The sequence below is a fragment of the Mustela nigripes genome, chromosome 6 (genome assembly GCF_022355385.1).
Source record: "Mustela nigripes isolate SB6536 chromosome 6, MUSNIG.SB6536, whole genome shotgun sequence".
Taxonomy (NCBI): Eukaryota; Metazoa; Chordata; class Mammalia; order Carnivora; family Mustelidae; genus Mustela; species Mustela nigripes.
Window position 1 is genome coordinate 60535332 of NC_081562.1, and position 25084 is coordinate 60560415.

At 36.6% G+C, this 25084-nt stretch overlaps 1 non-coding gene across 1 annotated transcript; it reads right to left on the minus strand.

Moving 5' to 3' along the window:
* Window positions 1-7438: 7438 nt before the first annotated feature.
* On the minus strand, window positions 7439-7587 carry LOC132021037 (U11 spliceosomal RNA). Its single transcript, XR_009405216.1, has one exon. It is a non-coding gene; the product is annotated as a U11 spliceosomal RNA (small nuclear RNA).
* Window positions 7588-25084: the final 17497 nt, after the last annotated feature.

Sequence of the window (25084 nt, forward strand, 5' to 3'; positions counted from 1 at the left end):
GAAGAAAATTAACTATGGCTATGTATATGAGCCTGTAAATTTCCATTCGTAATTCTTCTGTTTTCCCCATCCTTTCTCAGTAACCCTCCTCTGAGCTTTGCGGTAGACTTCCAGCTGCCCCAAATGCCTTGCCTAGTAGATGCCCTGGGGGTTTCGGGTGTTCAGGAAGCCATCCTTTATCTTTGAGTTTTTCTCCATTCAGAATTCTCTCTGGTTCCTTTTGTCCAGAAACTGTCTACTGTTTAGTTGTGTTTTGAACTTTAATCTGTTCAATTAATAGAATATCGTTATTGTCTTACCTAGTCACTATTTGTCTAGACTCAACCACATTTACAAAATATCTGAGGCATGACTGTACCTCTTGGACTTCCATTCTGGGAAGATTTTTCTTTTTTCTTTTTTTTTTTAAGATTTTATTTATTTATTTGACAGACAGAGATCACAAGCAGGGAGAAAGGCAGGCAGAGAGGGGGAAGCAGGTTCCCTGCTGAGCAGAGAGCCCGATGTGGGGCTCCATCCCAGGACCTGAGTCAAAGACAGAGGCTTAACCAGCTGAGCCACGCAGGCGCCCCTAGGGGGGACGATTTTTCTTTGGATGATAAATATTAATTATAACTTAGTAGGTTTTCTGCTGTGTAACTGCAGAGTTTCTAGGTGTTACTCTGTTCAAATTTGAAATCTAAATAAGAAGTAGACAATTGTAAAGATGATTAATGAATACAAATTCCCAAAGTTAGTTTGGAACAAAAATAAGTTGTGTTCAAAATGAAGTACAACATGAATTGTGTCTTTGGTCCGAGAGATCTGGTGTTAGTTTGTAACTCTGAGACCCCGTGAATTTAAAAGTCTACTTTCTTCTCATCTCTTTGTGAAACCAAAGCTAATGATGCTGCTCTTTAAAGTACAGCCAAATCCATGTTAATAGAGTGCAGATTATTATGGAAGCTATAATAATCACAGAAAAATTGATAATGACTTGAACCAGTGTCTGGCTTGTTAATTGTAAAAGCTTTTACTATAAAAAGAAATTACTTAACAACTACACTTAACTAGTTATGAAGTTTTATTAGAAATAGAGATTAATGGTTCCTATGGTATCTAGCGCAAGATATAAAACATCATTGTGTTTAAAGTAAAACTGTGATATTCAGATGTTGATAATCTACAACCAGGTAAAGATTTGGAAACCATAATGTTTCACTTTTCTTTCGTGTTTCATATATTTAAATGATTTTATTAACAAGAATATAGTGAAAGAAGCTTTCTGACTAATAAAACTGAATATTCAAACATTATCCTCTCCAGCAGATAAGATTTACTGAAAGAAATTCTATCTCAATTCTACCAGCTCAAACATTTTAGAATCCCCTTCAATATAGAATAAATTTGATACTTTTTTATTACATATAAAGCTTAAAATTGAAGTCTTTCAGGACAACCAATTCAGTGACAAAACTTCTCCTTTTAGTTTAGCTTTCTGATAGTAGACCCTTTCAGGAAAATATATTCCAGTAAAGAAAGGTAAGTGAGGACATAAGAAACATGTGTGGACTGGTTTTTGTTTGCTTTATATTACATGAAGTCCTTCAGATATACTCTCTGATTTAATGCCTCCAATTCGATGAAATAGACATTGTTATTTTTATTTTCAAGGTGTGACAACCGACAAAGAAAGGTATTGAGCAGCCGGTAAGGGTGAAGGTCTAATTTGAAAAGAGGTGTGTCTAAATTTTTCCACCCGCAAAGCATTAAATGTAAACGTAACAGAGACAAATAGAAGGGGAGCAGTTTCAAAGAACACAACGAGAATGAGGGCCTCAAAACTGCTTCATTACCTTCACAACTCTCTGGTGAGGCACATCCCTAGATTCCAGAAATCCAATGATCCAATGATCGTTTGTTTGTTTTTCACCTTTTTTCTTTCACCATATATGTATATGTATATAATTTTACTTAGCAGTAACCATCAGGAATGAACTAAGAGATCTGGAATGGAGACAGAAAGAGAAAAACAGACAGAAAGAGAAAGAAGAGGGAGTGTGTGTGCTTTGGGTATATTTGGTGAAGTTTACATGACTGTGACTGTCACCCCAGTTAATACCAAGACTTAACTTTAATCCTTCTCGGGGACTTTGCATCCTGTAATTAGATAAGCTCCAGCAGGTTGACACAGGAAGGCAATACAGAAAGCATTTCAGGCTGTGGTAAGGATTATTGACTTTAAGTGATGGCTAATTTACATTTTGCTTTTGAGAAAACTTTTGTGATCTACACAAGGAAAAAACAATAAAGAGAAGAAAAGAGGACATAAAGAAAACGGATAAAGGAGAAGGGGGGAAAGAATAAGAAATTACAGGAAAAAAGAAAGAAAACCAAAAGAAGAGAAAATTTACAATCCCAAGGCATTTTTATACCGCTGGTATGTCAGGGACAAAGAGCAAACTTCTCCACCTCACTGTTTTATATGGAAGTTTCTAGCTGAAACTATGGAGTCATTCATAATAATGGATGATGAAGAGTTTGCTTCATCAGAGCAGGATTAAATCAGTCTCCAATGTAATATAAAAGAAACAGGAGATAATATTATAAAGCTGGAATTCATGTTTTGAGAGAGAAAAACGTTTTGGATGAAATCAGAAAGGTTATTCAGGAATGGGGACTTCTGCAATATTTAGAACTTCATGGAGATGAGCAAAGGTAGGTGGATTTTTAACATATTTGACTCTGTGACATGCTATATACATTCTTTTATTTCAGAATGTATTCACCAACTCATTTGAGAAATTTTAGTAAATTCAGTGTTTACTAAATTTAGAAATTTAGTGTTTCGTAGACTCCAAATCAATGACTCTTTTGAATGTTACTTGATGCTGAAATGAATCCCAAGACCACGTATCTCTACCCCAGCAGCAGAAATATTACATCAGCTTCCGTTGTATGTGCCCCGCTGACCGCGAATTCTTTGGTAACGGGTATCAGATGTTGTGGTACTCATTTTCTCAGTCCTTCCTCCTCTCTGCTATAGGTGACATGATTCCTTCTTGCATGGATATACCCAGGTATATCCATGGGTAGCCCCAACTGTGACCTCAGTCAATAGGAATTTAAGAGACAGCCAAGGTTTCTTATTACCATGTGAGAGAACCACACATGCATGCAATCTGTTCTTTATCTAAAATGTGCAGTTGCTTATGTAACTCACTATGTCTTCCTCCTTGTGCAGCTAAGGACTTTTATGTCAAGATACTCTTCTAAGGAACTAGGGAAACTGTTAGGTCCTAGTATGTGTGAAACCATAAACTAGAAAACATCCATACAATGGCTACCACAGAAGTACTTTTTGCAAATAGTATGTATAAAAGATTTTAATTATAACCTAGTGGATGTATAGATTAAATTACTTCTAGGGCATCTGTTCTATTTTTAATTCCAAGCTCTCAATTCGTCAAGAAATATATATTCCACTAATAATAAAAACACTCTTATTTCAAGACTACAGTTAAATTATCGGTTGATAAAGTTTATTTTGTGGGAACCACACTAGGTGTTCATCTCTTTTATGGTTGTGTTCAGTGAGTACTTCTATAAAAGTATTTCAATTGATCTAAGAGTCTTACATCTTTAATTGTACTATATAAGTATGTGGTCCCTGTTTCAGTTTGAAAGAGTGAAAGAACATTTTGGTGTTCTTTGGTGCCTAGGAAAGGAAAAGTTTTACTCTAAATACCAGAGAATTATTCTTCCGAGTGGAGACAGCCACCCATGTGCCCATAGCTTGTCATCCTCACTTGTCATACTGGTGAGGCCTTTCTCCTATGTGCTTCCTAATCTCCATATAAGATTATGGAGGATTCTTGTATATATATATATATGCATATATTTTCTCAGTCCATGTATATATATATGCATATATATATATATACACACACATATATATAATATTTATATATTTATATATATAAATATATATAATCCTCCCAGGATAGATATAGATAGATATAGATAATCTGGGAAGATTCTAATAGCAGCAGCTAACACATTCTATGTATTTCCTGTTAATTCAACAGTAGCAAAGAAGAAACCTGGAATTGTTCATTCGTCCTTGATATATCTGTATGGATATATCAAAATGAAACTATCTTTACAAGGAGCTTTCTTGCAAACACCATCACCTTTAACTACATATAATACAATTGTATGTTCACCATTATGGCATTATACTACTACAGAGTGAGGTAAAAAAGTATTTTATCAACATTTAAAACTGCTGAAAAACAGCTGACTCTGGTGCACCAACAGAAAGCCAAGAATAAAGAGTATGACAACCCAAATACTAAAATTCCTTACTCTCGTACAGCTGGTTCTGCCATGCAAAACATACTCTCGTTATTGTCCTCCTTAATCCCCAGAACTCCTGTGAGATATAGGGGGAAATAATGTCATTAAAAAAAGGTGAATTTCCCAACATGAAAAATTGTAAAGGCCAGCTATCCAGTATTGTGCTTTCAGTTAATAATACTGTACCATACACTTAAATACTTGTTAAAAGATTGGGCTCCTGGGCGGCTCAGTTCATTAAGCATCCCACTCTTGATTTCAGCTCAGGTCGTGATCTCAGGGGTGTGAGATCCAGCCCAGCATGGGGCTCCACACTGGGCATGGAGCTTAAGATTCTCTCCCTCCCCCTCTGCCTCTCTTTACCCCACCCCCACCTGTCACTCACACACTCTCTCAAAACAAAGCAAAAACAAAAACGGAAAAAACCCAACCCCCTACAAATGTTTAAAATGTATGAAAAGTACTTAAATGTACAGTTGCAAAGGTAAGAAAGTGTCATGCAGAAAATTATCTTCACACAAAAGTAACCTCCAAGTACAAGTACGCTACCAGACAAACTACCCTAGAGATGAGGGACCAGAAAGGCTCACAGAACAAAATGAATGACTTGAGCTAATTTAGAGCACACAGCACAAAGCAAAGCAAAAGAGATGGGTGCTTAACTGGCCAAGGATATAATGCAATTAAATTGAAAGGACAATACCTGATTCTTGGGGTTTGCAGTGTTCGTGGTGTGAGGATGGTATGAACAGGAGGACAAAAACAGGTCTGAATGTGCCTTGCAAGGGCAGAGGGCTCACGGGGCCATGATGGCAGTCATCAAATGTTGGCTGAATTTAGATTGCAAGAATATTGAATGTCTCATGTATATTCAGTATGTCATGAATATTTAGTGTCCCTTGTGCCTCATGTATATTTAGTGCCTTGTGAATATTAGTTAGGTATTTCTGCTTTCTCCCATCCCTTTCCATAGTCAGATATATGATCCACTTTATCTTTCTAACATGCACCACAGTTTAACATGTAGGTTACTCTATTCATTCTCCTTTCCTCTGTAGCAGAATGAATTTTCTGAAATATAGAAAATGAATTTCACCATAAGAAAAAAAATCTCCTAAGGACCAAATGTAGAAGATGCTGAAAAGCAAAGAAATAATGGATAAGCAAAGGTACTATCATACCTTTGATAGTCCTGGAGATGGTATAAGTTGGAAAGTAATTTGGCAAGAGGTATCAAACATCTTAAACCATTGCGATTATTTGACATTTTCTCCTATTCTCGAATGTTATCTTATTTACATAATAATTCTATGAAAAAATACATGTGTAATAACACATATAATGTGTGTAATAACACATATAACACATAGTATAACAAAATTGAAAAAGCATAAATATGTAACTGTAGAACATTCATTAAATAAGTGTCATACCTATAAAATAAAATGACCAAATCAGGTGATTATATGGAAAATGTATAGTCACATACATGGTTAGAAACATGAAGTAAAGTTTTATAAATAACTTTGTGGAATTCATTAAATGTATAAAACTAAAATAGATAATATTTATACTAAGTATGCACACCTGTAAAATTAACATATATATTAATTGAATAACTAGTTGAATACCTTAAAATTTCCTACAGGTCCCATTAAATAAAAATAATTTGTAAAACAAATCCTGAAATATTAAGTATTTCATGGCAAAAAGATATAAATATTATTTCAAACGACAGTTTTATGTGTGTGCCTCTTTGTGTCTTAAAGGAGTTAAAGAGGCATAATTTCCCTGTGTATTATTTCTTCTTCTTTCCAATTTCAGTAGAAATTTAAAACATGAAAAAAGAACTTTAAAACCTCCAAGGAGTGTATTTAGTCCTTAAGACCAGTGAAATAAAGAGTACCCCAGAGGGAGTAAAAACTCTTACCAAAAAGTCAGCTTGGACGAGGCATTGAAGTAAATGTGATCCTTATTTTTTTTAACCTTTATATTTTTTAAAATTAGAGTACAACGAATAAAATGCTGCCTATAATTCAGACCCAGGTCAAAATAATAGGTCTTATGGAAAAAAAAAGAAATTACTTTTTTCATAGTTTTAAGTATATGTCCATGTGAAAACATAACATTTAAATTTCAAAAATAATTTTTGACATAAATTTACCTTTGTAATCAAGTGGAAAAAAATATATATATATGTATATGTATGTATATAACATAATGGTACAAGAAAATTAGAATTCATTTCTCCTTTTCACATAAAAACATAACTGAAATAATTTAAACATTTAAAGAAAACATTATAGAAATGTAAACTATCCTACATTTTGATATAGTTTTGACTATTCTAAATTTGAAAATTTAGACAAAATCATAGGATGTATAACTTAGACAGAACTGAACAATATGTGGAAAAAGGGAACATACATATATTTTCTTGTTCTCTCCTCAAAATTTAGTAATAATTAAAGAATTATGTCAGAAGAAATGAATAATGCAGAGTTATCTAAAGCATTCTGCTGTGTTTATAATTTGATTTGATTTTTTAATAAAATATATTAAGTCTACACAGTGCCATGCACATAGATAGAAAAAAAAACAGATTTTTCATGCATAGGATCTTGATACATATTGACAAATTAATTTTCCCTAAAGTTTAATAAATGTGTATGCTACCAGTAGGGTGCAGGAAATGCCAGACTCACTATCCTGGTTTTGGCACTGAATATTATTCTCATCTTAACATTTACCAATATGATAGACAAGCCCAAATGTTTCAGTATTTTTATTTTAATTTTTTTGGTTACTAGAAACTTGAATAATTTTTGATCTGTTAATTGGTTATTTATATTTTCTTCCTTGTGGTCTTTACTCATTTTATGTGGAGTAACTAATGTTTTTAATTTCCTTTGATTTATGAGATTACATTAAGTATTGAAGACATCTCACTTATTACCTCCAAAGAAATATGTTCTGGAGGGTCACAAATTTTATTTCATACCACAAATCCAATATTTCAATTTTTGTACATTCCTATATATCTTTAAATGTTAAATGTATTTCTTTTGCAGCTCTAGACTTTTATTATTTTTTTTTTTTAAGGAGCACTGGGACCCAGGATTACCAGCTGCCCAGGTACCAAAAAATTATGCTTCCGAAATCTCTTGATGTCAATTCCTCACGAAGAGCAATGGAGCTGTCCTACATAATATTTTGCTTTCAATACAGACTTGAAAAAGAATACTTTTCTGTAAAGAGGAAGAGGGTGGGGCAGGCAGGGCAGAGGAAGAGAGAGAGGGAGAGAACCTTAAGCAGCTGCATGCCAAACACGGGGCTTGATTTCACAACCTTGAGATCAGGACCTGAGCCCAAATCAAGAGTTGGAAGCTTAACTGACTGAGCCACCCATGCGCTGCAGAAGGAATAGTATCTTCTTCTCTCTCTCTCTTTTTAAGATAGATTTGTTTGAGAGAGAGACAGTGCATGCATATGAGTGGGGAGGGGGCAGAGGGAGAGGAGAAAAGGCACATTGAGCAGACCCCCCACTGAGTGCAGAGCTAGACCCAGGGGTTGATCTCATGATCCTGAGACCATGACCTGGGCAGAAACCAAGAGCTGGTTGCTCAGCTGACTGAGCCACCCATGCACCCTGAAAGAACTTTCTCATTAGCTTCTGTGCAAAGGTAGACCTATTATAATGACCTTTGTTATATTTTTTAATCTTTCTAAGGCTATAATAAACTTTAAATTAGTTGTACATGCTTTGCTAGTTAAAGTATATTTACACACTACTTCTGTACCGTGTCTGTACATAGTGTCAATTTATTTATCTCTTTACTAAGGCTTACCCAATTACACAAGGTGGTACAGTCTATTTTGCAAATCCTGAAATGACAATAACAAATGCAGAAAAAAGAGTGGGGCATTTTAATATCAAGCACTCTCCTACCACAGTAGGTTATCAGGGCAAACTGAAAATTTCTGTATCTGCTTTATACAAGATATTATTCTGTACTTGAATAATCCTAGAATTTAATCCCTTCAATAAATGTTTTTTGAGTATTTATTACATTCTTCAATGGTGCATGTTAATGTCCTCCTCTACTATGGGTGTCACAAGATTATTATTATACATATATCAAAGATTGGTTTTTCTGGATTTGTATTTATAAAAACCTGAGTATACCCACAATGGAGGACAAGGGATATGATGAACAAGGGATATTCCATGTGTTAAGAGACAGTTACAAAATACCCCAAGTGCTATGTAGGGAAAAATAACCACCAATACTACACAGAATGAAAAAGGAAAAACAGGAGACTATTTGGCCAGAGTATGCTGGAGATGTTTATGGAAGAAGAAAAAATTAAGCTGAGTTATTAGATGATGTTCCTCTTCTAATAAAGGACATAATTGATTCTGAGAATATTGTCTCCATTAATTGTAAGAAAATCATACCACCAAGTTCCTATCAGGATATCAAAATGAAATAAGGCTTAACCCACAATTTGAAATAGGATTGTGAAAATATCACACTCTGAAATAAATGCAAAAACAGGTAACAATAGGTTGGATAAGTGATCTGCACAAATCTTCCTAGAAGTGTCAATGTGAGATCATTTCTGGATAGCAGATGATAAAGTAGGCAAATTATTCTTTATCACGATTCCTTAGTGCATCCCCAAAATGAAGATATTGTAACATATTGTGAAAAATAAGATGTGTGTGGGTGGTTCAGTTGGATAAGTGTGACTCTTGGTTTTGGCTCAGGCCATGATCTCAGGGTTGTGAGATCGAGCCCAATGTGGGGCTCTGTGCTAAGTGTGGAGCCTGCTTAAAGATTCTTTCCCCCTTTTTCTCTGTGCCTTCCTACCTCTCCCTCTAAAAAAAAAAAAAAAAAAAAAAAAAAAAAAAAAAAAAAAGGAAAAAAAGTGTTATTGTAAGTTTTCACAACAAATGAAGAAAATGGCAGAAAAAAAGAGATGAAATTTTCACTGAAATGACCATTTAAAGCCAGTTAGAAATTTTATCTTTATATGGAATGTGACACTTAGGACAGCCAGACAAGGCAGCACTCTGTAAGTGATTTTTCCCACTCACTGTGTGCTCACCGTGAAGATGACTCGTGACTGAAATGTCGGGCTTCCTGAGAGCAAATATGTTTATGCGCACGTAAACCTTACAATGATACTGTAGATGCTTCTGGATTCCATGTTAACACTTTTGGCTGTTTTGTTTTGTTTTGTTTATGTTTTTTTCCTGCCTGTTGAAATGCTCATTTCTTAGTCTCCATAGAGCAGGGTGGCTTTATGTCCTGACCAGCCCGGGTCAGAACCCATTAATGTCCATCACCTCACTATCTTCATTACTAGTGTCACTCTCAGAAGAACCAGTTTGGAGAAGATTTCTGTGGTGACACTCTTAGTTACTTCCTCCTCAGCCGGTGAGTGTTCCTAAGGCTTCCTGTAGTGTGCCTTTTTTTCTTCTCACTACATTCAAGCCTTAACATCCCTTCGTAAGATTTTGAGTTTCTTCGCTGTGCATCGAACTCTTCAAACTACAGTCTTACAGAGATTTGTATCTGGAAACCCAAAGTGTTGTGTTCGTCTGCCTGCATGGATATTCCAGGGACATCATAAACTCAAAACCCCAAACTGCATATATGCTTTTTCTTCCTACTGCACTTACTATGTCCGTGGAAAGTGTCACAATCCACCTCATCTCAGGCCTCCCTATCTTTTTTGTCATATAAGCAACCATCAGTCCTGTCAAGTCTGCCTCCTCTGTAGCTCCCTAATTTGCTGCTTCACTTTTTTTTTTTTAAGATTTTTTATTTATTTGAGTGAGAGAGACAGCAAGCGCTAGCAGGGGGGAGGGGCAGCAGGAGAGGGAGAAGCTTACTCCCTACTGAGCGTGGAGCCCCCTGTGGGGCTCTATCCCAGGACCCTGAGATCATGACCTCAAGCCAAAGGCAGATGCGTCCCTGCTTCACTTTTTAGACAATATCACAGCAGTTGAAAATATAGGCAGGTGAATCAGAGAAATGTGGACTGGAATCCTTGTCTTACCACTTACTAATTATATAAAGTATTTAATTACTGTGTTGAAGTTTTCTCTTTTGTCTGTTTAAGGATAGTAGGAGTTCCTACCTACCTTATAAGGTAGTTTTAAAATTTAAGTGAGAGAATGCTTAGAAAGCACTTTTTATGGCACATAGTGGTTTACTAAATATTAGCTATGGCTTTTAATATTGTTTTAATTATGATGAGTGCGACCCACTACCATCTCAGGACTAGATCCCTACAACCACTTCTGACTATGGTTTCCCATCCCTACAACCACTTCTGACTATGGTTTCCCAGATTTCACGCTTCTCTTCGCATTGCCCTTCTTTATCCTGCAAGTAGAATAATATTTTAAATACACACATGTGTGCCCATCATTCTCCTGCTCAGTGGCTGCCCACCATGTTCAGTGTAAATACCAAACCTTTTATCGTGATGCCGCCACCATTCCTGACCTGTCTCCTGCTTACCATGCTAGCTTTCTTGACTCCCCCTTTAACAAAAAAGGTTTTTCAAGCTTGAGTGTGCCTAAGAAGTGCTAAAAAATATATTAAGACTAATTCCTAGGATATGCCCACAGATTTTAATTTAGTAAATCTGGAGTGAGGCCCAGAACTCTGCATTTTGTTAAGTTTTTATTTAATTTCCAGTTAGTTAACAGAGAGCAATGTCAGCTTCAGATGTACACACAGCAATTCAACCCTTCCAAACACATGATTCTGCATTTTAAATTAACTCCATCCCCTCCCTCACAGCAAACACCCTCTCCCCAGGAGATTCTGCTATAGGGAACACAACTTTGGAAATCTTGTCTTAAACTCCAAATGCCTTCATCAGCATTTTTGCCGACCTGCCTCTTATTTTTTACTTTCACCTTAGCAGCTACTTTCGAGGAAGCAGTAAGTTGAGTTTCTTTTATTATAATTCTGTGCAGAAAAGCAAATTTCTAATATCAGTTTGGTATCCTACACAGGTTTTTGTTTTGAGAAGATAATTCATTAAGTAAAGTTGCTACTTTTCCCAGTCTATATTAATCCATTGTTACCTTAATGTTTCCATTTCTCATGGGTTTGGTTGGTCAGCATGAGGAACACTTTCCTGAAAGCTGAATCCTCCGAGGCAAGCGATATAAGTGACATAATTAATATTTACAAACAAAATATAGCTCCTTACATTGAATATATCTTGTGAAGTATTGCCTAGACACGGAAGAGAAAGGAAACACATCTCTCTTACGTTTGGCTAATTTTCGACAACATCTGGGATGAAACAGGACCATTCCCTTTCCATATCCAATGGCTTTGTAACGTTTATAACAACAATGTCATTTCTGTTCACAGCACTACTCAACCATTTAAGACATAGAACTCATGAGAATAAATTTTAGCAATTGTTATTTTCTCCTTTACAACAAGAGTAATCCTTCCTGTGCACTTGATTTTATTTAAATTTTACTTTTTGATCTGTGCTCATTTTCCCTCAGGTCATAAGTAATTTGACAGCTAGGTGTGTGTGCATGTGTGCTAGAGAGAGAGAACTTGGTGTGATTTTTTTTTTAAACACTTCCCAGTAAAATCTCTAAGATTTTGCTTTTATTCTCCCCACATTTGATGGATACAAACATGAAGATAAGAATCGTGATAGGCTGTTGAATAGTTTATCTGTTTGTAGTTTAGCTTCAAATATATGACTCTAAAATTCAGAATAAATACATCACTTGGTGTAGTTCAGATAATTGATTCATAAGTCAGCTACATCAGGCAGGTTTTGATGGTATCTTTATAAATAGGCCGGAGCTTTCAAATGCTTGATGGTATCTCTCATGCTGACATGAAAGGCATTTAGAGGTTGGAATATGCTACCGGTACAACTTGCATTCTAGATACAGTTCACGAGGCCTATTAACTTCCTATCATACATGGAACAAAATATATCACTGAAACTAATAAATTTAATGGTGATACAAGAAATGCTTTTATAACTGTGTTTTAAAGGAGCAGGGTGAGATAACGACTTTTATATTAGATACTTAGAAGTAAAAACACAAGCAATTTTAATGTTAAAAATAAAAGCAAAAGTAATAACAAAAGAAGAGGGTTTAAAAAGTCCAGAGACATAGCCGCTGATGCACACTGTCAAGATGGTTTCCTACTGGTTTGTGAGTTAGACTGAGCCTGACTTTGCAAAGTTCATACAGTCAGTCTGTCTTCATAATTCCAGATGCATGCACGCATCTTTTATCCTAAAACTGGGTAAAGGATTAGGAGTTTCTGTAATGAGATATTTATGAAACAACTGTAAACATAAAAGTTTCCGGGCTAGAAGAATATATGAAACATTTGTTGGTAATTCTAAGCAGGTCCCCGCATGCTATAAATTTCTTTATATTTTTTACTGTTACTGAGGCCAAGCAGTCTGTTCCCCACACTGGGCCATCATCTTCCCTCTGACTGCTGTCCTATTCTGACTTTCCAGTTGGCTCTCAAATCCATAGAGGATTTTTTTCACTGAGCTTGTAATACTTGCTCTGGGCGCTGCTCCCCCCGCCAACACACATACTCTACTCTAAAAATAGGCACCCAACCCCTATCATCCTAGAAGATATCCATACTCCTTTGAAGGAAATTAGAATGTATCACTTCAAAATATGTCACTTTGGCAAATTAATTATTTTTAATTCAGGGCACTTAAGAAACAGGTGAAAGAACAGTCAGGCCTTCCTTTTTCTGCCAAAGAAGTTCCTTAGCAAATATAGTCTAAAAGTCCACAACAGGAAACACACTGGGGAGAATCCCTTCCAGTGTCTCCAATGTGTAAGGTGTTATTTTCAGAAGGAGAAACTCTCGGAGCATAAACCATGAAATTACATGAAGGGCTGGGAGCAGGTCTTCAGGTACTCGGTGTTCCAGGAGACCTTCCGCTGGAGGACAGAGCTGTAGTGGCACCTGGCGTCCCACATGGAGAAGTGGAGAAGAAAGACGCCCGACAAGTGTTCCTCCTGCCCCCAGCAGTTCACAAAGGGGGCCTTGCAGAGTCCCAAGATCAAGCTTCACCAAGCTGCCAAGCCCCACGTCTGTCCCCCCTCCCACCCCCGCGCCAAGTGCTTCGTGTCCCAAGGGAGTTGCAGCTGCTGGAGGCTTTTGAGCTCCCTGTGGAGAAGCTGTTCATGTGCAAGGAATGGGGGCACCGGCCTGGAACAGAGACAGCCTGCACTGGAAGGAGAGGCCATCTGTGTGTGAGTTCTGCAGCCACAACTTTACCCGGGAGGCTGATCTCAATCTGCATCTACGAATGCACATGGGCAGGAAGGCCTTCCGGGGCCACCTCTGTGGCAAGACCCTCTGTACCCAAGCCAACCTGGACAAGCACAACCATACCCACACGGGTGAGGCCTTTCAGGGGTGAGCTCTGCAAGCAGCCCTTCCCCTAAGAGTTCCAGCTGAAGTCGGTGGCCAGCAGCCACCAAGAGTGTCGGCCCCACTTCTGCCAGCAGCTGGGTGTGCACATCGGAGGGGCCAAGGCGGTGCAGAAGTCCAAGTGCACTGAGTGGGGCTCTTGACAGGTGCACCTGAAGAGTCGCATGGATATTCGTGACCAGATGGAGAACTGCAGCCCACGGGGCAGCATAAGCCCTGGAACCAGCTCACTGAGGACCATATGAAGATGATGGTGGCTATACTCCAGCCGCCGGGAGAGCTAGAGCTGGACTCCGCCAAGGTCATCCTTAAGTCCCTGCCCAGGACGGCCTGGCCTCACAGTTCTCGGGTCAGAGATAGTGCGGTGGTGGAAAGCTTTGCAAACTCGGGCGGCAGGCGGCCTTTGTTCATCACCTCTATCCTCCTAGAGTACTATGACGCAGAGCTCCTCCACCCCACCACAGCCTGCCTGGCCCTAGACCCCAATAAACCACACCGCTTTGGACTGGGTGTGTGTTTGGGGGGGTGGTGGCGACAAAGTGGTTTTGTTCCATGAATGCTTCTCTGGTGATCTTCGCATCTTTGCTCAAAAGATCTGCTCAAAAATTCCATAACACTCATTTAAAATAGCTCAGAATCTTTCTCCCCAGCCATTCCTGCCACATGCCTGTCCTTTTTGGCAGACTAACTTTTCTCTGTAGTCCTTATGGATTCATCTTTATCCAACATCCTGTCTAATTACATATTTGGTTTATCACTGTGTCTTCCCACTGAAATATAAGCTTTATGAAGGTATGGAGTTTTATGCGTTGTTTGCTGCTCTTGCTCTAAAGCTTAGAACAAAGCCTGGCCCATAACAGATTATTGATCAACATTATTTTATTTGTTTTTAAAGTGAATATACGTGTAGGTTTCACACATACTAGGACCTAGTGGTTCACCAGTTCCTAGACGAGTACCTTGACATAAAGGTCATTAGCTGCACAAGGAGAAAGACATAGTGAGTTTACATAAGCAACTGCACATTTTTTTTTTTTAAGATTTTATTTTTTGAGAGAGAGAGTTCACAATCGAGGGTAGGGAGAGGGAGCCCCAAATGGGGCTCTATCCCAGGACCCAGGGATCAGGACCTGAGCTGAAGGCAGATTCTTAACCAACTGAGCCACCCAGGGGCCCCAGCAACTGCAAATTTTAGATAAAGAACAGATTCCATGCATGAGCGGTTCTCTCACATAGTAATACAAAACTCTTGTAGTCTCTTAAATTCCTATTTGATTGAGGTCATAGCTGGGGTTACTATGGATATACCTGCAAGAAGGAATCGTGTCATCTGTAGTACAGAAGAGGGAGGATTGAGAAAATAGGAACCATGACATCTGACATCTGGTATCAAAGACGTCGCTGTCGTCGGAAGCACTTACAACTGATGGAGTCGCTGCTGCTGGTGATGAGCCTTCTCGAGGTCCATTTCAACACTGAATTACTTAGAAAGAGTCACCAGTTTGGAGTCCACAAAACACTGAAAAGTGATTTATACTAAAATCTCTCACATAAGTGCCTGCAGATAAAATGCATTCAAATTTCATTCCGTGAGTATGTTACGGGCTCCAACTGTGTGCCAGGCACTGTGGTTAAATCCTGTGGAAGTGGTAATGAACAGGACACACAAATAATCCACATCTTGGAGCTTGAAGTTATGTGACATGGGAGTAATCATCTCCTAAAGACTGAATATTCCTTCTGTTGTTTATAATAATTGCATATTCTTATTATTGTTTATAAAGTTACACTTACGTTTATGAAAAATGGTAAATTGGTTTCCAGATTGCTTGGAAAGGACCACAAGGGATGTTTCCAAAATGATGGAAATGCTCTTTTTTTTTTTTTTTTTTTTTTTCAATCTCCTTACTGGTTATGGGTCTGTTCAGGCTTTCTATTTCTTCCTGGTTCAGTTGTGGTAGTTTATATGTTTCTAGGAATGCATCCATTTCTTCCAGATTGTCAAATTTATTGCTGTAGAATTGCTCATAGTATGTTCTTATAATAGTTTGTATTTCTTTGGTGTTAGTTGTGATCTCTCCTCTTTCATTCATGATTTTATTTATTTGGGTCCTTTCTCTTTTCTTTTTGATAAGTCGGGCCAGGGGTTTATCAATTTTATTAATTCTTTCAAAGAACCAGCTTCTAGTTTCGTTGATTTGTTCTATTGTTTTTTTTGGTTTCTGATGGAAATGCTCTTAATCAGGATTTGATGGCAGTTACACTGATGAATACCTTTGTTAAAATTCACAGAACCAGGGCTCCTGGGTGGCTCAATGGCTTAATGTCCTCATGTCCCCTCTCATCCATTACTTGTGCAATGGAGAAGGCTACATCAGGCAGCCCAGCGTTGGCTTTCTAGCTCAGTATTGCACTTGGTAGGGTTGCTGGGGCTACTGCTAGGCTGCGGCCCTAGGCAGGGGGAGAGGCAGATGACGAGATGACCTGCTGCACTTCCAGCTGGCTGGAGAGGACCACTCCCACTTGGGATGACATTGGGCCTCCCCTGCAAAGAGTGTACTGTCCTCCAAGCAAAGCAGTCACACACAGATGGCCATGGGTGGAATTGTTTGCCCAAGAAATTTCTGGCCTTTCCCTTTCCCTTAACTGCATCAGGGAAGAATCCTTATCTCTGGCTTGGTTTCCACATGAGGTTTTTTTTTTGAGGAAGGGGACTGGGACAAGAAATTTGTCATGTAGTTAAATAGGCAAGAGATCTTATTAATCCAGTTTTGTTTGAAAGTTGCTTGTCCAACTGAGCCTTCGGCTCAGGTCATGGTCCTAGGGTCCTGGGATCGAGCCCCACATCAGGCTCTCTGCTCGACAGGGAGCCTGCTTCCTCCTCTCTCTCTGCCTATCTCCTCTGCCTACTTGTAATCTCTATCTGTCAAATAAATAAAAATCTTTAAAAAATATTTTAAAATTCACAGAACTGTGCACTTAAAATATGGGCATTTTATTTTATGTATATTAACTTGATCAAAGATACAAAAAGTACATATTCTTTATTTTTTTCCAAATTATAAACATAGCACGTTCTTGTGGAAAATTGGAAAAAGAAAATCCACCTGTAAAATAGTAAATCTATGTGATTAATAAGCTTTGGGATTTGACTTAGATTAAAAAATAAAGATCTATAAGATCTTAATAATAAGGGTAAACTGCTGAGGTTTTTATAATTCACAGATAATCCATATAATCCCTAATTTTTTACTGTAAATCAGCTCAATAAACTCTTTCAACATTTGTAAATTAAAAATAATCTTTAGGGGCACCTGGGTGGCTAAATTGGTTAAGCATCTGCCTTCAGCTGAGGTCACAATCCCAGGGTCCTGGGATAGAACCCTGCATCAGGCTCCCTGCTCAGTGGGGAGCCTGCTTCTCCCTCTCCCTCTGCCTCCTTCTCCCCCTGCTTGTCCTCTCTCACATGCTCTCTCTCTGTTAAATAATTAAATAAAATCTAAAAAAGAAATAAAAATAATAATCTTTGTCTTTTAATTACAAAAGTGATTAATGTTCATTTATAGGAAATTTGGAAAACACAAAGAGATAGTCATCGAAGAGCTAATGATCATTTGGTATATTCTTTTGTAACCCTTTTTCTGTGATACATTTGTACATAAAATCATACCTACCTGTACTTTTGTATCTTGCTTTTATTTTTATTACCAAAACACAGGCATCTCCCTGTATAATTCAAAACCATTTGGAGAAATGATTTAACATGTGTATAGAATTTTCAGTAGTATTGAGGGAGGAGGTGGAGAGAGATGTTTAGAACCAGCTACATTTATTCGTGAATTCCAGCTCAGGCAATAACTGGCCTTTGATCTAGATTAATCTTTTTAATTCTGTTCAGGTGTGTAAAAGATATAAGCCATGTAAAATAAGATAACAATATCTTCTTTGCAGTGCACTTCCTATCTTTTTATAAAATATGTTTACGCCGTCTAGCACTGTGCTACATACCTAGCATATACTCCAAAAAAATGATTATATAGTCCACATAACTATTTTTTCTACTGTAACTAGCTTGACCATATTCTTAGACAATAGTGTTACCGAAATTTTTTCTCTGCTTTAACAAAGTCTACTTGAAATAATTTGTTTTTCTGATTATTCACAGCCTAGATTTCTACAAGTATCATTTTAGCCATTGATAAATAATATCACATATATCACTCTATGCATATAATTAGACCTACCACAATTGCTTTTATATTATAGCCTTCTAGTTCTTAAACTCTTAATTTTAATTATTCTGTATTTATTAGAACTGAAACTTTGATAATTTTTAAATAACACTAATTGTGAATATTTTTTCAGAACACTTGCATATCTGAAAATATTTCTTTTGCCTTCACATTTTAACTAGAATTCAGCTGTCTTTTTAACTAGAATTTTGCCAGTTACCCTCAAAACTCCTTAGAAGTTTTACTTTTCTTTAAGTAACTTCTGTTTATATAATTACAAAGAAATTTAAGTCAGCTGAGTTTTTTCAATTACTTTTTACATGCTTTTACTTTCTGAGAGACTAGTATGTGTATCTTTTTCTTTTTCTTTTTTTTTAAGATTTTATTTATTTATTTGACAGACAGACAGAGATCACAAGTAGGCAGAGAGAGAGAGGGAAGCAGGCTCCCCATCAAGCAGAAAACCCGATGCAGGGCTCAATCCCAGGACCCTGAGATCAAGACCTGAGCCAAAGGCAGAGGCTTAACCCACTGAGCCACCCAGGTACCCCTGTATCTTTTTCTTAAAACACACCAAATCATATTTGAGATGTAGAATTTTATCTGTTTATACTACCAGGATAGGGATTATTGCTTCTGTGGATTTCTAAGTTTATAGTCCAGGAATAAGTATTATCTACTATAATGACTATTATTTTAATTATATTCTTCACATCTATAATATTTACATTATATGTTTTTTAATACATTCATTTATTTGTCCTTCTTCATGGTCTTAAAAATCTTCTCTTGTTTTACATCAATGCCATTTAAATGATGTTCTGAAATGCCGATTCGACGCTTCCTTACCAAAAATGCAGATTTTAAAGTCTGCTCTAGACTTTCTATTCTAGTTCTATTCTAATTTTTATTTTTAAAATTATTTCTAGATATATACTTTCCCCCTTCCAATTAATATTACTATGTTTTTGTCTTAAGGAACATTTTCAAAAGTCCATTATTTTTAATGTATATGTGTGGTGGGGGGATTTATCTGTTTGTTTGATGTCTCTTGATCCCTATAAAAAGAAAGATGCTCTGTGGCCAGAGCATATTGCCAACATATGGTGCACCTGTCTTCTCCTTATCTTATAACCCTCTTAATTATTATTTTGGGAAGGGAATGGTGTAGCTCTCTCTCTCGAGTCTCAGCTCCAGGAGTCTGGCTATTGTGCCCAACTCAGCATAATTTCTATACATAATCAGGGTTGATTTAGTTGGCCTTGAGAAGTGGTACCCAAACTTGCCATCATCATATGTAGTGAGTAACAGGACACAAATTATTTTGTTTTGTTTTCCTTTTAAAAAAATACAACATGCGAATCATAGTAAATCAAATCTCTGAGCCTCTGCCCTAACATTTCCAGCAACCAAATCTCTACTTCTCTCTGTGTTTGCCTTTACCCATAAACACTGTCCTGGCTAAGAAGCAGTTTGCCACTCCCACTCTTCTTACTCTTCTGCCTGTGAATGTTTAAAGGAAAAGAAGGTATTGGTAGTGGGCCCTGAGTGAGAGAAATTAAAGGATGTGGCTATTTCAGAAAACCATGTTCATGGAAGGAAGAGAAGATGGCCAGTTTTCCAATTATGCAAAGCTGTGTATACACTTTCTTAAGGAAAGGGCAGCATATTGTAGCTATCTGTACCAGGCAAATTATGCATTTTCAGTAAAGAAGGTAGCACAAACATAAACCATAATTTTTCCCTCATTTCAGTTCTCAGTTCACTTAGTGAAACACTGAACTTCTGCTGATTTCTGTTATATGAAATTTCAATGCTATTATAAACTGTCATTATTCAAATTAAAATTAGAATTTCAATAGAAAATTGGAAAGTGGCAGATTCAGTCATCCTAACTAGTCAATGTCTCAGTGAAATCCTCATGATTAAAAAATATATGCCAGTGTGTACAAATTAAAGTTTTTTCATAGATATTCCTTACTAGTGGTTCTCTAAAGGTAAAATAAAATCACTAAAGCTATGTTGTTTTATATTTTCCTTATAGGGGAAATTCAATTTGCTTAAAGATATTCAGTAAAAGAGCATAATCAAAGTTCTGCACTTATCTTCCATCATTTTCCCTCAACAACCTCTGGTGTCCTCTACTAGATAATTAACACAGCCACTGGTGTTAAAGAAAAAAAAGTAATATAAGCATTTGCTGTTCTAGTCCCGATTCTTAGAAGACTGTCACAAACCAACATATTTATTTCAACAAGACAAAATGTGGTAGGAGAAAATAGATTTTTTCAAAATATCTTTTTTTAATTTTATATATAGTTTCTAAGTTGGCATGTTAGTCACGTTATAAAATAAGATACCCAAAGAACATATATTTTGTTTTGGGTAAAAAATTCTCCTTCTGTGAACTTTCCTCCTAGTTCAATTTTCTAATACTTTATAGATGTCCACTAATTCTTCTTCAAATTCTAATGTTTGCTGAGACAAATGGGAACATTATCTCATAGTATCTGTTGTATTTCCATTTCTTCTGAACTGTTCAATTTCATTTTTGTCTCATGCCCACTTATTTTAACTATAATGCTAAGCTGATAAGCAGCTATTCATTTTATATAGCTACAAACCAATTCTTTTAACACTTATATGCACCCAGTCATTCCCCATTTTATAATTGCACTATTTTTTTTTCCTCCTCTAAAGGGATCCATCCTGGAATCTGTCACCAATTTTGTAATTTTGAATGCAACTTTTCTCACATATGTTAATCCTCCTTTTTAAAATTATTTTGCTATTTTCTTTATTTCTTTGCCATTATTTCACTTGATATTTTGTGTTCCTTTGACTGAATGGGTTATTGGATTAAATAGTAACATACTTACATATACATACAATATACATGTATAGTAGTCTATCTATATATAGAAACACACACATGCGTTAGTCTTACTCTATAAATATATTAAACTTTAAAAAAATAGTTTATTAAAAAAATAAATTGTAATTTAGAATGATCAAATTCCATAATTTTTAAACTACTTCTTAGCAGGTTTTGCTCAAAATCGCTCTTATTGTGGAGAATATTGCATAAGTAAAACATAGACTTCTTTTTGTCTAGGCCTTAAAATATTCTGATAAAATCAACCAACTGGTTATTTTTTAAATAATTGTTGTTTGAATGAATTAAACATTCTACCTCCAATTCAACCCAAGAATTTTAACCCCCAAATGTGTTTATGTGTAGAACCATACTCAAATTATGCAAAACTGAATAATTTATTACCTTGAAAGTAAATTTATATCTGGAAAAAATACCAGTCTAATTTTATATGTGTTTGAATGTTTCCAAGTGTCTAGTTATTAAGTAGTCATCTTTGGTCCTATAAAATGGTCTGAATACTACAGCGGTAACTCAGTCATGCTTTCATATCATGGCAAGTAATTTGATCTCTACTCATCTTCAGTGTTCTTTTTTTTTTTTCTTAAATTTTTATGCTTAGTGGTTCCAGGATTACTAAATGTTGTGAAATTCCACATAGCAACAGCACTTTACAGTCTGCTAATTTCCTCCTTAGAAGAACTTGGGTTTCCATTAGTAAAAGTAAACTTAAATTGTATCTTTATCCAAAAGAAAGAAAAACAATCTGTTTGGTATACATTTGAAAATTATGATGACCTTCTTCTTTGATTTGAAATAATATATTGCCATTATAAAGTATATTTCCAATTTATGGTGTGTCTTTTTTTTTTTCTTTGGGAATTTAAAAAACTTTCAATAATTTCGGCTTTGCGTGATTCCCCCAGAATTGTAGAGTATGACTGATAACTGCCTTTAGAATCCCTAATAGCTAAATTACAATTATTATGCAAAGTCCTACAATAGACAGTTATATGGATTATTAAATGACTTTGCCTTTTTTGCAAACTATAATCATTTTCCTTTATTAGCTGAAGGATTTCATAATTTAAGGAAGATGAGAAAACTATAAGTCACGCTTTCAAATAAGGAACATGGATATTGCAAACATTAAATTCCCCCATAAAAATGTTAAGGCATCATTAAACTAGGTTCAGATTAATACAATTCAGTCAACTCTAGATAGATATCTCCCATAATAAGCTGAAACAATACCTAGTGATCTAAGATGTAAAATATTTTACTACAGCCAATTTATAAACCTATAAAACATACAGGTATCATTCAACCCCTTTATTAATAGTGCATGCCTTGTATTAAATCAAAACCATTTTAAAGGCCCCTCCCTTTTGGCATTCCCTTCCTCTGCTGTTGCCCCTCATTATGTGTTATCTCACTGAAGCTCATCCAAAGTGAATGACAGCATCCTTTTACTAGAAGCAGCATAGGCAATTCCCAGCCTAGTGATACAGCTTAACTATCTCCAAGATTTATAGACACACTTGCTATCCTCAACCTACAATATTCTATGGTCTAATGTTGATGTATTTGTTTCTCTGTAAGCAGATGTGGTTTTTTTTCACTTTGGAAAACTGTAATTTATTATTTTTTTAAGTTTTTGCAAGTTGCCTTACATGTGAATTACATTCCCAAGAAAAAAACTAACAGTGGGAAAACTTCGGATTCTGGACTGTTTTGAAGCTGTTTGGAAGAATCCATTTTCACCATTTTTCCCCAAGAAAAAAGCCAAATCTTTTGTATGATCTGAATTACCAAAAGTTTTAATAAGTTGTCTGTTCTGATGATCCATTATTGTGTAACAACCTGAAAGCAATGGTTTAGCAAAACCCAAACAATGACGATATTAATTATTCTCACAAATCTGCAGTTGGGCCTGAATTCTGTGGGCTAACTCATCTCTGCTCTATTCGGCATCAGCTAACCCAAGGTTAGAGGCTAGAATCACCTGAAGATTTGCTCATATGCTGGGTGGCTGTGTGGTTACTAATCCCAGGGGTATCTCCAGTCAGATGCCTGTAGGGCAGCCTGATTCAGAGTTGTTGACTCGTGGCTCCCAAAGCTGAGTCCCAGGGAGGCACAGATGGGACAGCTGAGAACAGTTGACAAAGGAACAGATGGGAGCTCTAGCACCTTTCCCAACCTGGTCTCCTAAGTCCTACCCATTACTTCCACCTTATTATGTTTGTTAAAAGAGAGTCAACAAGGGTGATCCATAATCATGGAGAGGGGAATTGGACTTAACCTGTTGATAGAAGTGTCAAAAAATGCGTGAACATGTTTTAAAACTGTCACAGCATAAATGGGGGAATTAATCCAGTACTTTTAAGTATCACTCTGGAAAATAATCAAGTGTGCATTTCTTTTCTTTTTTTTTTAAGATTTTTTATTTATTTACTTGACAGACAGAGATCACAAGTAGACAGAGAGGCAGGCAGAGAGAGAGAGGAGGAAGCAGGCTCCCTGCTGAGCAGAGAGCCGGATGTGGGGATCGATTCCAGTATCCTGGGATCACGACCTGAGCTGAAGGCAGAGGCTTTAGTCCACTGAGCCACGCAGGTGCTCCCAAGTGTGCATTTCTGAAGTTGCTTCACAGAAACCGCACTTAAAATGTAAATTTTTTCAATGTAAAACTGTTTTATTCCAGGTTGAGGAAAGTTGAGAAGTAAAGTTGTAATATGATAGTTTAATATGCATATATATAGTAAAATGGATACCAAAATCAAACTGCAATCAAGTTAATTAGCACATCACCTCACATAGTTATCTTTTGTGTGCCTGTGTGCGAGTGTGAGAATGTCTGTCTGCATTACTCTGTTCCATTGACTCATAACAAGATGTGTCATCCCAAGTCATCCTGACAAAAAAAACAAGGTATAATAAGTGAAATTTTAAAATATATACAAATATTAGTATCCTTAACAGAGGAATTTTGAAATCTGACTCATCACAGACACATATGCATGGATTAAGCTATTAAAGAATTTTCATGCCATTTTGACATTAGAGTTCTTACATATAACATTCATTAATGGGTTGTTTTTCACACAAAATCATCCTAAAAGAACATTTCTTAAACCGGGAAAATAATTTTAAAGAATGAAGTCCAAATCTCTAAAACTGAGATTACCCAAAAGAATAAGGAGAAAAAAAATAAAACAAAAACATTAAGGCCTAATGGTTAAACTGATATGTATATATTGACATAAAGCCATTGAATATTGAGGCTATAAAAGATTAACAAAATCCCTGTAAATAATTGACCAAATATATTGTATCACTGAATTTACTAAATAACATTACACAGTAAAAACTTTATTTCTTGCGGCACCTGGGTGGCTCAGTCATTAAGTGTCTGACTTTGACTTAGGTCATGATTCCAGGATCGTGGGATCGAGCCCTGCATCGGGCTACCTGATCAGTGGGAAGCCTGCTTCTCCCTCTCCCACTCCCCCTGCTAGTGTTCCCGTTCTCGCTGTGTCTCTCTCTGTCAAATAAATAAATAAAATCTTTGAAAAAAAAAAAAAAAAGCTTATTTCTCATTGACATAGCAATCAAATCTGAATGTTCCGAATTGATAGAAAGCTTTCCAAAGCTTGAGATATAAGTGCAAGCAATAAGAGGACTGGGCCTCGTTACAGGGAGGTTACCAAGAAATTCACTGTCCCATTTGCCAGAGTTTTGAGGTGTATACTTGGTTATCTACCCTTTGTATGTTAGAAAAGGTGGCGCATAGTACAGATTTCTATGCAGCCATCAGCGGTTTTGCCAGTTGGTCTGAGATCAGTGTAAAGTAAAAGTGGAAGACAGTGACAAGAAAAACTAGAGAAAAATTATATGAATGGATCTCCTAGAGAGAGCATAAAATGGACATATATTTGTGTATCGTGCTACTGCCCATCAGAGAGCATCCACCGATGAGAACTCACTTTGCAACCAAGTGGACAGAATGACCTGTCCTGCAGATATCAACCTGCCTCTTTTCTTGGCCATCCCTGTGCTTACAAAATGGATCCAGGATAGTAGTGGTCACAGTGGCATTCCACAGATGGAAGAGATGCCTGGGCTTATAATATGGGCTTTGCCTCTATATAGCTGAT